Source organism: Pongo abelii, chromosome 3 (genome assembly GCF_028885655.2).
Source record: "Pongo abelii isolate AG06213 chromosome 3, NHGRI_mPonAbe1-v2.0_pri, whole genome shotgun sequence".
NCBI lineage: Eukaryota > Metazoa > Chordata > Mammalia > Primates > Hominidae > Pongo > Pongo abelii.
The window spans coordinates 96,100,069-96,113,751 of NC_071988.2; the positions used below are offsets into that span (position 1 = coordinate 96,100,069).

Below are 13,683 nucleotides of genomic sequence, written 5' to 3' on the forward strand. Positions count from 1 at the left end.
AAGGGAAGAAATAAAACAAGGGTCTTTAATTGATTTTAAGGAATTCTTGCCACATCTAAAGACAAGGATTACTAGTTAATCTCTTTGGATGTTTTATAAGCACAGAATATTACCTAAATAATTGCAAGCATATACTCAAATGACAGAAGGAATAAACAGAAAAAAATTTTGCATGTAACAGTCAAAACAAATTCACTGAAGATCATAATCTTTACTTGGAAGTACTATAGGGAAATGGATTCCTATTTTAATGCAAATGCCAGAAGAATTATATTTCCACAAGATAATATTCTTGTAAGGGCACACTGATTTAATAAGTTGAACTTGTAGTGGCGATGCTGATTCTGTGATGGTGACTGCTATGTTGACTATTTCTGCTCTCCTGAATAATCAATATGTTCTGCTCCCATCTAATGGCTGTTGATGCAATGAAGAAACATTTATTCATTTCACCACCAGTGACCTCTTGCACCCTGATTGCTTCAGAGGGCAGATTTATTGTGCTCATCAGCACAGATGGGTTGACCCAATAATTTACGTGGCCTTATTTTCCTTCCTGACAAGTGACTTGTTACTAATTTAAGGATTAAGTGATGTGGGAGTCAATTTTAGTAGAAAAGTTACACTGCTGTAAGTTTGCTTTCTACCATAAGATCTGTCTAGGATGAAAATAACATCAAAATTGGTTACATATTGAGATTGGGTTTACAACACTACTAGCATCCAGTGATTACCCAAAAGGGTATATCTTCATTAGCTTGAAGGCAACAGAGATATGCAAACAATTTCTATCCCAGGAAGGCTCTTTAGCCTCATCAGTTTCTTATTCGTCTAGTATTGGCATCTGTTTTCCTTTGGGGAGCTTGTTGGGCAAGGGGTGGCACTTAACACAAGTTAGGCTAATCAGACTCATTTGCTCAAGATTTTTAATCTTTTATGGATAATTTAGCAACTAAAATGGATGAAGATAATTCTTGAATATTCTGACAGGACTCATTAAAAAAGACGGTCCTTTCATTCCTGCTCTCCTTTTTCTGGAGAGTTGCTAGTTCCTGAGGCTTGATGTTTCACTTTTCTTTCCATTTTGAGCTATCTGTCAAATGAACACATTTTTTTTGCTTGAATTAACTGGAATCAGTTTCTGTGGCTTGAAACTCAGGAATCTGGTGATAGAAAGACTTTAACATTTGTGATTAAATAGTCATTCAAAGACAAGATTTTCAGGATTCAACTGGATGGCATTTTTTACAGTTGAACAATTTTACCGCGTAGACAAATATGAAAGAAAGCCTCTCAAGTATAAAGGATTTATAGCCATTTGAACTGGCAAAGAAGAGCCAAATTCAGGAGCCCTCTTCAGTGGGAATAGAGACATCCAAGAGCAAAGCAGGGAAGTGAACTGCATGGACTAGGAGACTAAGTCTTTACATTATGAAATCCTTCAGATAATTGGAGTTTCATCAGTATTGCAGACAAGAATCCAGTCATTACCTCAGGTAATATCTTTTAGTCATTACATAAGTGAGGAAATATCCCCAAAATGTCTTGGGATTTGGTAAATATTTTGGTGGTGGGTAAACATATTTTAAAACCAGGAAGATTTAAAATTAAGTATAAAAATACTTCAGAGAACCAAAACTATAAAAAAATCCATAATAAAAATATTTTTGTGATTTAGTAATCTCTTCATATTTTGTAATTTATGTACTTCTAGCACTTCAGAAAATGTGACCTATTAGTAAAATAATACTTATAATTCTATTTTAAAATACAGAGATTTGTAATTTACATTGGTGATTTTAAATAGGAAGATTTTAGTTTATATATTATATATTTTAAAAAAACAAAAATTTCTCTGAGTTCTTGAATAACTCAAATTTAATTTATTATATTTAAAGGAATTATTCAAGAATTCAGGGAGGTTTTTTGTTTTCAGTAAGCCTGAAAACAGAAATACCTAAAAGAAAAAGAAAAATATTAAGCTTATAATATTACAGTTTTTTAAATATATATTTTAAGTTCTGGGATACATGTGCAGAACGTGCAGGTTTGTTACATAGATATACACGTGCCATGGTGGTTTGCTGTATACATCAACCCGTCATCTACATTAAGTATTTCTCCTAATGCTATCCCTCCTCTAGTGCCCCAACTGCTGACAGGCCCCAGTATGTGATGTTCCCCTCCCTGTGTCCATGTGTTCTCATTGTTCAACTCCCACTTATGAGTGAGAACATGCAGTGTTTGGTTTTCTGTTCCCGTGTTAGTTTGCTGAGAATGATGGTTTCCAGCTTCATCCATGTACCTGCAAAGGGCATGAACTCATCTTTTTTATGGCTGCATAGTATTCCATGGTGTAAATGTGCCACATTTTCTTTATCCAGTCTATCATTGATGGGCATTTGGGTTGATTCCAAATCTTTGCTATTGTGAACAGTGCTGCAATAAACATACATGTGCATGTGTCTTTATAGTAGAATGATGTATAATCCTTTGGGTACATACCCAGTAATGAGATTTCTGGGTCAAATGGTATTTCTGGTTCTAGATCCTTGAGGAATCGCCACACTATCTTCTACAATGGTTGAACTAATTTATACTCCCACCAACAGTGTAAAAGCGTTCCTATTTCTTCACGTCCTCTCCAGCATCTGTTGTTTGCTGACTTTATAATGATCGCCATTTTAACTGGTGTGAGATGGTATCATACCGTGGTTTTGATTTCCATTTCTCTAATGATCAGTGATGATGAGCTTTTTTTATATGTTTGTTGGCCACATAAATGTCTTCTTTCGAGAAATGTCTGTTCATATCCTTCACCCACTTTTTGATTGGGTTGTTTGTATTTTCTTATAAATTTGTTTAAGTTCTTTGTAGATTCTGGATATTAGCCCTTTGTCAGATGAATATATTGCAAAAATTTTCTCCCATTCTGTAAGTTGCCTGTTCACACTGATGATAGTTTCTTTTGCCGTAGAAAAGCTCTTTAGTTTAATTAGATCCCATTTGTCAATCTTGGCTTTTGTTGCCATTGCTTTTGGTGTTTTAGTCATGAGGTCTTTGCCCATGCCTATGTCCCGAATGGTATTGCCTAGGTTTTCTTCTAGAGTTTTTATGGTTTTAGGTATTATGTTTAAGTCTTTAATCCATCTTGAGTGAATTTTTGTATAAGGTGTAAGGAAGGGATCCAGTTTCAGTTTTCTGCATATGGCTAGCCAGTTTTCCTAACAACATTTATTAAATAGGGAATCCTTTCCCCATTGTTTTTTTTGTCAGGTTTTTCAAAGATCAGATGGCTGTAGATGTGTGGCATTATTTCTGAGGACTCTGTTCTGTTCCATTGGTCTATATATCTGTTTTGGTACCAATACCTTGCTATTTTGGTTACTGTAGCCTTGTAGTATAGTTTGAAGTGAGGTAGCTTGATGTCTCCAGCTTTGTTCTTTTTGCTTAGGATTGTCTTGGCTATATGGGCTTTTTGGTTCCGTATGAAATTTAAAGTAGTTTTTTCTAATTCTTTGAAGAAAGTCAATGGTAGATTGATGGGGATAGCATTAATGTATAAATTACTTTGAGCACTATGGCAATGTTCATGATATTGATTCTTCCTATCCATGAGCATGGAAGTTTTTTTCCATTTTTGTGTCCTCTCTTATTTTGTTCAACAGTGGTTTGTAGTTCTCCTTGAAGAGGTCCTTCACATCCCTTGTAAGTTGGATTCCTAGGTATTTTATTCTCTTCATAGCAATTGTGAATGGGAGTTGACTCATGATTTGGCTCTCTGTTTATTATTGGTGTATAGGAATGTTTGTGAGTTTTGCACGTTGATTTTGTATCCTGAGACTTTGCTGAAGTTGCTTATCAGCTTAAGGATATTTTTGGCTGAGATGATGGGGTTTTCTAAATATACAATCATGTCATCTGCAAACAGAGACAATTTGATTTCCTCTCTTTCTATTTGAATACCCTTTATTTCTTATTCTTGCCTGATTCCCCTGGCCAGAACTTCCAGTACTATGTTGAATAGGAGTGGTGAGAGAGGGCATCCTTGTCTTGTGCTGGTTTTGAAAGGGAATGCTTCCAGTTTTTGCCCATTCAGTATGATATTGGCTGTGGGTTTGTCATAAATATCTCTTACGATTTTGAGATATGTTCCATCAATACCCAGTTTATTGAGAGTTTTTAGCATGAAGGGTGTTGAATGTTGTCGATGGCCTTTTCTGCATCTTTTGAGAGAATCATGTGGTTTTTGTCATTGGTTTTGTTTATGTGATGGATTACATTTATTGATTTGCGTATGTAGAATGAGATTTGCATCCCAGGGATGAAGCCGACTTGGTCGTGGTGGATAAGCTTTTTGATGTGCTACTGGATTTGGTTTGCCAGTATTTTATTGAGGATTTTTGCATCAAAGTTCATCAGGGATGTTGACCTCAAATTTTCTTTTTTTGTGGTGGCTCTGCCAGGTTTTGGTATCAGGATGACGCTGGCCTCATAAAATGAGTTACAGAGGAGTCCTTCTTTCTCTGTTGTTTGGAATAGTTTCAGAAGGAATGGTATCAGCTACTCTTTGTATATCTGGTAGAATTCAGCTGTGAATCCATCTGGTCGTGGACTTTTTTTGGTTGGTAGGCTATTAATTACTGACTCAATTCCAGAACTTGTTATTGGTCTCTTCAGGGATTCGACTTCTTCCCTGATTTAGTCTTGGGAAGGTGTATGTGTCGAGGAATTTATCTATTTCTTCTAGATTTTCCAGTTTATTTGCATAGAGCTGTTTATAGTACTCTCTGATGGTAATTTGTATTTCCGTGGGATCATTGGTGATATCCCCTTTATCATTTTTTATTGTATCTATTTGATTCTTCTCTCTTTTCTTCTTTATTAGTCTGGCTGGAGTTCTATCTATTCTGATAATCTTCCTGGATTCAACGATTTTTTGAAGGGTTTTCTGTGTCTCTATCTCCTTCAATTCTGCTCTGATCTTAGTTATTTCTTGTCTTCTAGTTTTTGAATTTGTTTGCTCTTGCTTCTCTAGTTCTTTTAATTGGGATGTTAGGGTGTCAATTTTAGATCTTTCCCACTTTCTCCTGTGGATATTTAGTGCTATAAATTTCCCTCTAAACACTGCTTTAGCTGTGTCCCAGAGATTCTAGTACATTGTACCTTTGTTCTCATTGGTTTCAAAGAACTTATTTATTTCTGCCTTCATTTTGTTATTTACCCAGTAGTCTTTCAGGAGCAGGTTGTTCAGTTGCCATGTAGTTTTGTGGTTTTGAGTGAGTTTCTTAATCCTGAGTTCTAATTTGATTGCACTGTGGCCTGAGAGACTGTTTGTTATGATTTCCATCCTTTTGCATTTTCTGAGGAGTGTTTTACTTCCAATTATGTGGGTAATTGTAGAATAAGTGTGATGTGTTGCTGAGAAGAATGTATATTCTGTTGATTTGGGGTGGAGAGTTCTGCAGATGTCTATTAGGTCTGCTTGATCCAGAGCTAAGTTCAAGTCCTGAATATCCTTGTTAATTTTCTGTCTCATTGATCTGTCTGATATTGACAGTGGGATGTTAACGTCTCCCACTATTATTGTGTGGGAGTCTAAGTCTCTTTGTAGGTCTCTAAGAACTTGCTTTATAAATCTGAGTGCTTCTGTATTGGGTGCATATATATTTAGGATAGTTAGCTCTTCTTGTTCCATTGATCCCTTTACCATTATGTAATGCCCTTCTTTGTCTCTTTTGATCTTTGTTGGTTTAAAGTCACTTTTATCAGAGGCTAGGATTGCAACCTCTGCTTTTTTTTGCTTTCCATTTGCTTGGTAGGTCTTCCCCCATCCCTTTATTTTGAGCTTATCTGTGTCTTTGCTTGTGAGATGGGTCTCCCAAATACAGCACACTGATGGGTCTTGACTCTTTATCCAATTTGCCAGTCTGTGTCTTTTAATTGGGGTATTTAGCCCATTTACATATAAGGTGAATATTGTTATGTGTGAATTTGATCCTGTCATTATGATGCTAGCTGGTTATTTTGCCCATTAGTTGGTGCAGTTTCTTCATAGTGCCTATGGTCTTTACAATTTGGTATGTTTTTGCAGTGGCTGGTACCGGTTTTTCCTTTCCATATTTATTGTTTCCTTCAAGACTTCTTGTAAGGCAGGCCTGGTGGTAACAAAATCCCTCAGCATTTGCTTGTCTGAAAAGGATTTAATTTCCCCTTCGCTTATGAAGCTTAGTTTGGCTGGATATGAAATTCTGGGTTGAATATTCTTTTTTTTTAAGAATATTGAATATTGGCCCCCACTCTCTTCTGGCTTGTAGGGTTTCTGCAGGGAGATCTGCTGTTAGTCTGATGGACTTCCCTTTGTGGGAAGTCCTCTCTGGCTGCCCTTAACATTTTTTCCTTCATTTCAACCTTGGTGAAATTGAGGATTATGTGTCTTGGGGTTGCTCTTCTCGAGGAGTAGCTTTGTGGTGTTCTCTGTATTTCCTGAATTTGAATGTCTTGCTAGGTTGTGGAAGTTCTCCTGTATAACACCCTGAAGAGTGTTTTCCAACTTGCTTCCATTCTCCCTGTCACTCTCAGGTACACCAATCAAACGTAGGTTTGGTCTTTTCATGTAGTCCCATACCTCTTGGAGGCTTTGTTTGTTCCTTTTCATTCTTTTTTCTCTAATCTTGTCTTCATGCTTTACTTAAGTTGATCCACTTGATCGATTCAGCTATTGATTCTTGTTTATGCTTCACAAAGTTCTCATGCCGTGTTTTTCAGCTCCATCAGGTCATTTATGTTCTTCTCTAAACTGGTTATTTTAGTTAACAACTCCTCTAACTTTTTTTCCAGGTTTTTAGCTTTCTTGTATTGGGTTAGAACATGCTCCTTTAGCTTGGAGGAGCTTGTTATTACTCACCCTCTGAAGCCTACTTCTGCCAGTTCGTCAAATTCATTCTCCATCCAGTTTTGTTCTTTTGCTGGCAAACAGTTGTATCCTTTGGAGAAGAGGCATTTTCGTTTTTGGAACTTTCAGCCTTTTTGCTCTGGTTTTTCCTTATCTTTGTGGGTTTATCTACCTTTGGTCTTTGATGTTGGTGAACTTCAGATGTGGTCTTTGTGTGGATGTTCTTTTGTTGATGTTAATGCTATTCCTTTCTCTTTGTTAGTTTTCCTTCTAACAGTCAGGCCTCTCTGCTGCAGGTCTGCTGGAGTTTGCTGGATGTCCACTCCACACCCCACTTGCCTGGATATCACCAGTGGAGGCTGCAGAACAGCAAAGATTGCTGTCTGTTCCTTCCTCTGGAAGCATCTTCCCAGATAGGCACCTGCCATATGCCAGCCACGGTTCTGTCTCGCCGGTGTTCCAGGCTCCTGTGTGAGGTGTCTGTTGACCTCTGCTGGGAGGTGTCTCCCAGTCAGGAGACACGGGGGTCAGGGATCCACTTGAGAAGGCAGACTGTCTCTTAGCAAAGCTCAAGTGCTGTGCTACGGAGATCCACTGCTCTCTTCAGAGCTGGCAGGCAGGAATAGTTAAGTCTGCTGAAACTGTGCGCATAGCCACCCCTTCCCTCAGGTGCTCTGTCCCAGGGAGATGGGAGTTTTATCTATAAGCCCCTGACTGGGGCTTCTGCCTTTTTTTCAGAGATGCCCTGTCCAGAGAGGAGGAATCTAGAGAGGCAGTCTGGCTACTGCAGATTTGCCTAGCTGCAGTAGGCTCCACCAAGTTCACACTTTCCAGCAGCTTTGTTTACATCGTGAGGGGAAAACCACCTACTCAAGCCTCAGTAATAGTGGACCCTCCTGCCCCTACCAAGCTTGAGCACCACAGGTCGACTTCAGAATGCTGTGTTGGCAGTGAGAATTTCAAGCCAGTGGATTTTAGCTTGCTGGGCTCCATGGAGGTGGGATCTGCTGAGCTAGACCACTTGGCTTCCTGGCTTCAGCCCTTTCCAGTGGAGTGAACAGTTCTGTCTCACTGGCATTCCAAACGTCACCGGGATATGGAAAAAAAAACTCCTGCAGCTAGCTCAGTGTCTGTCCAAACAGTCGCCCAGTTTTGTGCTTGAAACCCACAGTCCTGGTTGTGTTGGCACCTGAGGGAATCTCCTGGTCTGCAGGTTGCAAAGACAGTGGGAAAAGTATAGTATCTGGGCCAGAATGCACTGTTCCTCATGCCACAGTCCCTCATGGCTTCCTTTGGCTAGGGGAGGGAGTTCCCCAACCCCTTGCACTTCCCGGGTGAGGTGACACCACACCCTGCTTCAATTCACCCTCCATGGGCTGCACCCACCGTCTAACCAGTCCCAATGAGACGAGCCAGGTACCTCAGTTGGAAGTGCAGAAAACACCCACTTTGTGCATTGATCTCGCTGGGAGCTGCAGACTGGAGCTGTTCCTATTCAGCCATCTTCTCTTTTCCAATATTACAGTTTTAAATGTCCTAATATGTTTAACTTGCTCTGTATATGGGTCTAAATATTATCCAAAAGCTTTAAAAATTACTGAAATTTGACTAATAAGTAGAATAAAATTTGTAAATTAACTGTAAAAATGTCAGCATTTATAACTCTAATAGATTTTTTTTTGCTCAAAAACAACCAAGAAAAAGGTCATATTGACAGAATTTAGAGTCTCTAAACCTGTTGTGTTAGCCATGTTAACAGTGTTTTCCTACAATGAAAATATATTATTCGATCTGCTGGTTTGGTTTTGTTTTTCTCAGCCTCAAAGTTAAACTTTTCCTGTGCTTTTCAAATACACAATTTGTCCTGAAGACACACACATAAAGTTATTAGAGCTTAAATTTGTTTTTCTGAAGCAACTGGTCTACTACTTTTTTTTTTTTTTTTTTTTTTGACATGGGGTCTCACTCTTGTCACCGAGGCTGGAGTGCAGTGGCACAATCTCGGCTCACTGCAACCTCCACCTCCCAGGTTCAAGCGATTCCCCTGCCTCAGCCTCCCAAGTAGCTGGGACTACAGATGTGTGCCACCACCCCTGGCTAATTTTTGTATTTTTAGTAGAGACAGGGTTTCACCATGTTGGCCAGACTAGTCTCAAACTCCTGACCTCAGGTGATCCACCTGCCTCAGCCTCCCAATGTGCTGGGATTACAGGCGTGAGCCACCATGCCTGGCTTACTACTTCTTTCTGTATTACCTAAACTCACAAAGGCAAGGAGAAGAAATTACATTAAATTAAAGAGTGTACTGAAAAGAGTACTGAACTAGTCGTTGTTTGAGCTAAGTATGAATTTTAATCTGAACATAGTTAACTATAATTTTGGACATATCACTTAACCACTCTGTGAAATGAGAAATTAAACAATAAAATCTTTACAATTTTTGCCCACCCTAATATAAAATTCTATTGTTCTAAATGGAATTTAGACAGAAGATATTCATATCTTAAACTATGATTAATCTGTCAAAAACAGTTTTTAAAGAAAAAAAATCATGATTCAAAAATTGGATTCACTTCAGAGGGCAGGGCTGGCTGGCCTTTTTACCTGTCCCAAGGACCTGACTTCGGATCTTTTCTTGCAGCTGCAGTAGGAATGTAGAGTACGAGCTTTGGTGCAGGAGTCTTGGCAGAACAAACATTTAGAAAGTTTATTTCTCTCTTTGACCGAGTATTGGTTGAAAGAACTGCAGCTGAAACTGTAGCCAAAGGAGGCATGATGCTTCCAGAACAAATGTCAAAGAAAAGTATTACATGCATCAGTACTAGCTGTTAGATTGGTCTCTAAAAGAAAGGGTGGAGAGATTCAACCAGTTAGCATCCAAGTTGGAGATAAAGTTATTTTCCCAGAATACGGAAGCACCAAAGTGCTTTAGACAAGGATTATTTCTTATTTAGAGATGGTTTAGAGATGGTGACCTTCTTGGAAAGTATGCAGACTGAAATAAATCACCATTGAAATGGCATAATAGTGAAGCTGCCCATTCCACTAAAGTTCTGAAATCTTTCATTATGTAAATAATTTCTATGTCTCTCTTTTGTAATAAACTAATAATAGCTAAACTAAAAGAAAAATGAATACAGTCCAGGAGGATCACTTGAGCTGGAGTTCAAACCCAGCCTGAGCAACATGGTGAGACCTCATCTTTACAAAACTGTTTTTAAAAATTAACCAGTGTGGTGGCCCACATCTGTGGTCCCTGCCACTTGAGAGGCTGAGAAAGGAGAATCTCTTGAGCCTGGAAGGTCACAGCTGCAGTGAGCCATAATCGCACCACCACACTCCAGCCTGAGCAACAGAGTGAGACCCTGTCTCAAAAAAATAATAATAATACATGTCAACGGTTTTATTTAACTCCTTGGTTAAATGAGGCAACCAGTGAGATATTACAAGTGCTTCAAAGAACATGAAATATACATTTGCAGGCAGAGAAGAAATGCTGAAATAAGCTTACAAATGGATGCGAAATTGGTAAAAACTAGTCAGTATCCACAGGGTGATAATTAATTGTACTCCACTGCACAAAATTTGCATATCTTAGACTAAAATAATTTATATTACTATGAATTTTCTACAGGTTTACAACTCTACAAAGTTGTAAAATAGTTTAGTAAAAAGCAAGAGTGCACACTGGCATGCCTTCAGTTAAAGGATATTTAATAATTTCTTTCACCCATTTCAAAATCTTCCAGAGTTGAAATATAAACTGAATGCCCAATGGAATTCTGTAGGGGATCAACAATGGTAGAAGATAGGAATAAGCATTAGTTATTTACATCTTTAACTGTTATTCGCTCTATTTATTGAATCATTTAGAATATGATTCTAATTCAAGTAGGAAAATGGATATAAAGGGGTTCTCGAAATACTTTATTTCCACAGAATTCCACAGCTCAATAAATAAGGCTCCAGAATTGGTCCAGCATGATCTGGAAGTCATACTTGATTCTTGCCTCTCCCTCAACTGCACATCGTGCCATTAGTTAATAGTCCTGTTGCTTTTAACCTTAAAATGTATCTCAAATCTGTTTTTTTCTCTCTATCTTGACTGCCACTGACCTATTCCAACCACCCTCAGCTTTTGTCAGAATGATTATCATTACCTTTCAAACGTGTGGCAGAAAAATATTTTAAGATAAAATACTTTTTAAAATATAGATGTACTTTTTTCTTATCCTTTCTCCATTCAAACAAATTGATTCAGTTCTCACTGCCAGCTTGGAGGAGAGGGGCAGGGAGGAAAGAAAGAGTTGTGGAATAGCAAAATATCAGAAATTGCTTGGAAATCTTCCAGGCTTTTGTTTTTAAACAGCTAATTCTTAAAGCTGGGAGAAAATTAGGGTATAGACAGCATATTTAAGCCAGAATCATGATAGGAATATGATTTCCCCAAAACAAGAAATCCCCGATGTTAGAAGGATAGGTTGAATAGTGAGAACAGAGAGTTCTCAGGGTGTAAATGCAAAGGAGATCTGTGACCTACTTTGTAAGCATAGCCCCTATAGCAGTTGGAATACTTCAGCAATAAAATGACTGGTGGGAATCTAGGCAACTTTGCAAAGAATTCTATACTCGAACCCTAGCAGACAGCCCTTGAATCTGAAGAGCCGTATTACAGAGAATAATTTATTCTCAGAAGTAAACAGGGTTTCAGAATGAACAGATGACTCGATAACCAAATGCTGTCACTTAAACTCCAGATTTTAGCATTGCATAAGATTCTGAAGCTACGGTTAATAAAAAATCCAGAAAGATAGGAGTAACTTATAATAATTAAGGTTAGTTTTCAACCAGCGTAATGAGATGGGAAGCTTAAATTAGAAACCGAGTTAGAGAAAGTAAACGAAAAACAAAAAAAGAGAAAGAAAAAACAGGACTAAGAAAATACAAGGGACTTTCACTTCTATAAATATAGAGGCTTAGTTATTCTGAAAAACCATACCTACTGCTACAAAAGATCTTTAAAGTGCTGGATAAACTATTAGTTTTTATAAATAAACAGAAACGCTTGAAAACAATCAAGGGAAATTTTTAGGGCTACCAAAAAGCGGGGAATGGAGCTGTAATTAGAGTGTCCGGCAGTTGTTGAAGCAGTAGATGCCCTAGGTTTAATGGCCACATGAGATACAAAAGATAAGGACTTACTTGGCTTCAATAAGTTGGAATAATGGAACTGAACTTGCATAAAGTCAGGGCCTTTGAAAAGTAGCTAGAGCTTAAATGAAAAGCTATGTTAGGAAAAAAATATGCCTGATGGCAAAAGGAGACGTAGAAGGTAATTCGTAAAAACCTCAGCTCAGCTCCATAGTGAAAAAGGAAACAAAACAAATAAGGAAAATAGTCTATCTCATAAATCAGAATCATAGCCCTAATGTCACATGGATTTGGAGTTTGAATATACACTAACTACCTCAAGAAATCCCATCTAATAATTTGAAGTTGTTACAGGATTGAACTAATCCAGAACATGTAGCAAAATCAAATGGAAATCTCTAGAGCATGGGGAGATAAACTATGGCCAGCAGGCCAAATCTGTTTTTGTATAACCTGTGACCTCAGAATGGTTGGAAAAATGCAAAAGAATATTTAAAGACACCTGAAAATGATTTGAAATTCAAATTTCAGATTCTGTAACAAAAATTGTATTGAAACAGAGCTACAGTCATTTCTTTATTGCTTGTGGCAAATTCCATACAACAGCAGTGTTAGTGTTGAGCAGTTGTGACAGAGACTGCGGCATTTTCATGGCTTCACACTGCTTCTCGGTGCACTACAAATCACAGTGAAAAATGCATAGGTTGGAAGCATTTTGAGTGTCACACGTATTGCCTGTCTTTGTTTTGTGCTACTATAACAAAATACCAGACATTGCGTAAATTATAACGAGCATGAATTTATTGGCACATGTTTCTGGAGACTTAGGCCAAGATCAAGGGGCTGGCGTTGTGTGAAGGCCTTCTTGTTGTGCCATCTCATGGCTAAGGGCAAAGGTTGAAAGGGGTTGATCTTTTATATCAAACCCACTCTCATGATAATAATATTAATTCATTCACTTCACCCCCATGGCCTAATCATCTCTCATTAAGCCCCATCTCCCAACACAATGCATTAGGAATTGAAATTTCAATACATGCTATTTAGAGGACATATTCAGCACATACCATCGCGTTTTATCTTATTTTTTTATTGTTATTGCATACGCATCTTGCCAAAATAAAACAAACAAGAAAATGAAGAGAAAAACAGATATTGAATATCACATTTTAAAAATAGAATGGAAAGTAGATTATTTTGTTATCTAAATCAATTGTAAGCATTGTGTTTTATATATATTATTACATCATTGCTACTTTAAAAGAATACAACACAGGTCTACAGTACCAGACTAAATAATTGCCACACTATCTTTGATATACAATACTCCCTGAGTCAGAAAAATTTGAAACTTTATAACAAAATATCTCAGTAGATTTTTCCCACAGAAGTCTGAAATGAATCTTCAACCAAAGTAAGTTTCCAAGTAGTTTGGTTTTTAGTCAAGCAAGAAAAGTCATTTATCAGGTGCAAGTTAATTATATTTTATTCAATTGCAGCAACAATAACAACAAAAAAAGATGTCCAAAGAAAGTAAACTTGTTTAGATTATTAATCTTTCTGTGAGAACAGTTGCTTAATAAGTTGAGGATGTTGGGAGTCAATTTTGAACAAATTAAGAAAGAAGGAAAATAATT

At 37.6% G+C, this 13,683-nt stretch overlaps 1 pseudogene; it reads left to right on the plus strand.

Annotated features, from left to right (window-relative positions):
• The window catches only part of LOC112132998 (10 kDa heat shock protein, mitochondrial-like), a 28,698-nt pseudogene extending 18,804 nt beyond the window's left edge, over positions 1–9,894 (plus strand).
• Positions 9,895–13,683: the final 3,789 nt, after the last annotated feature.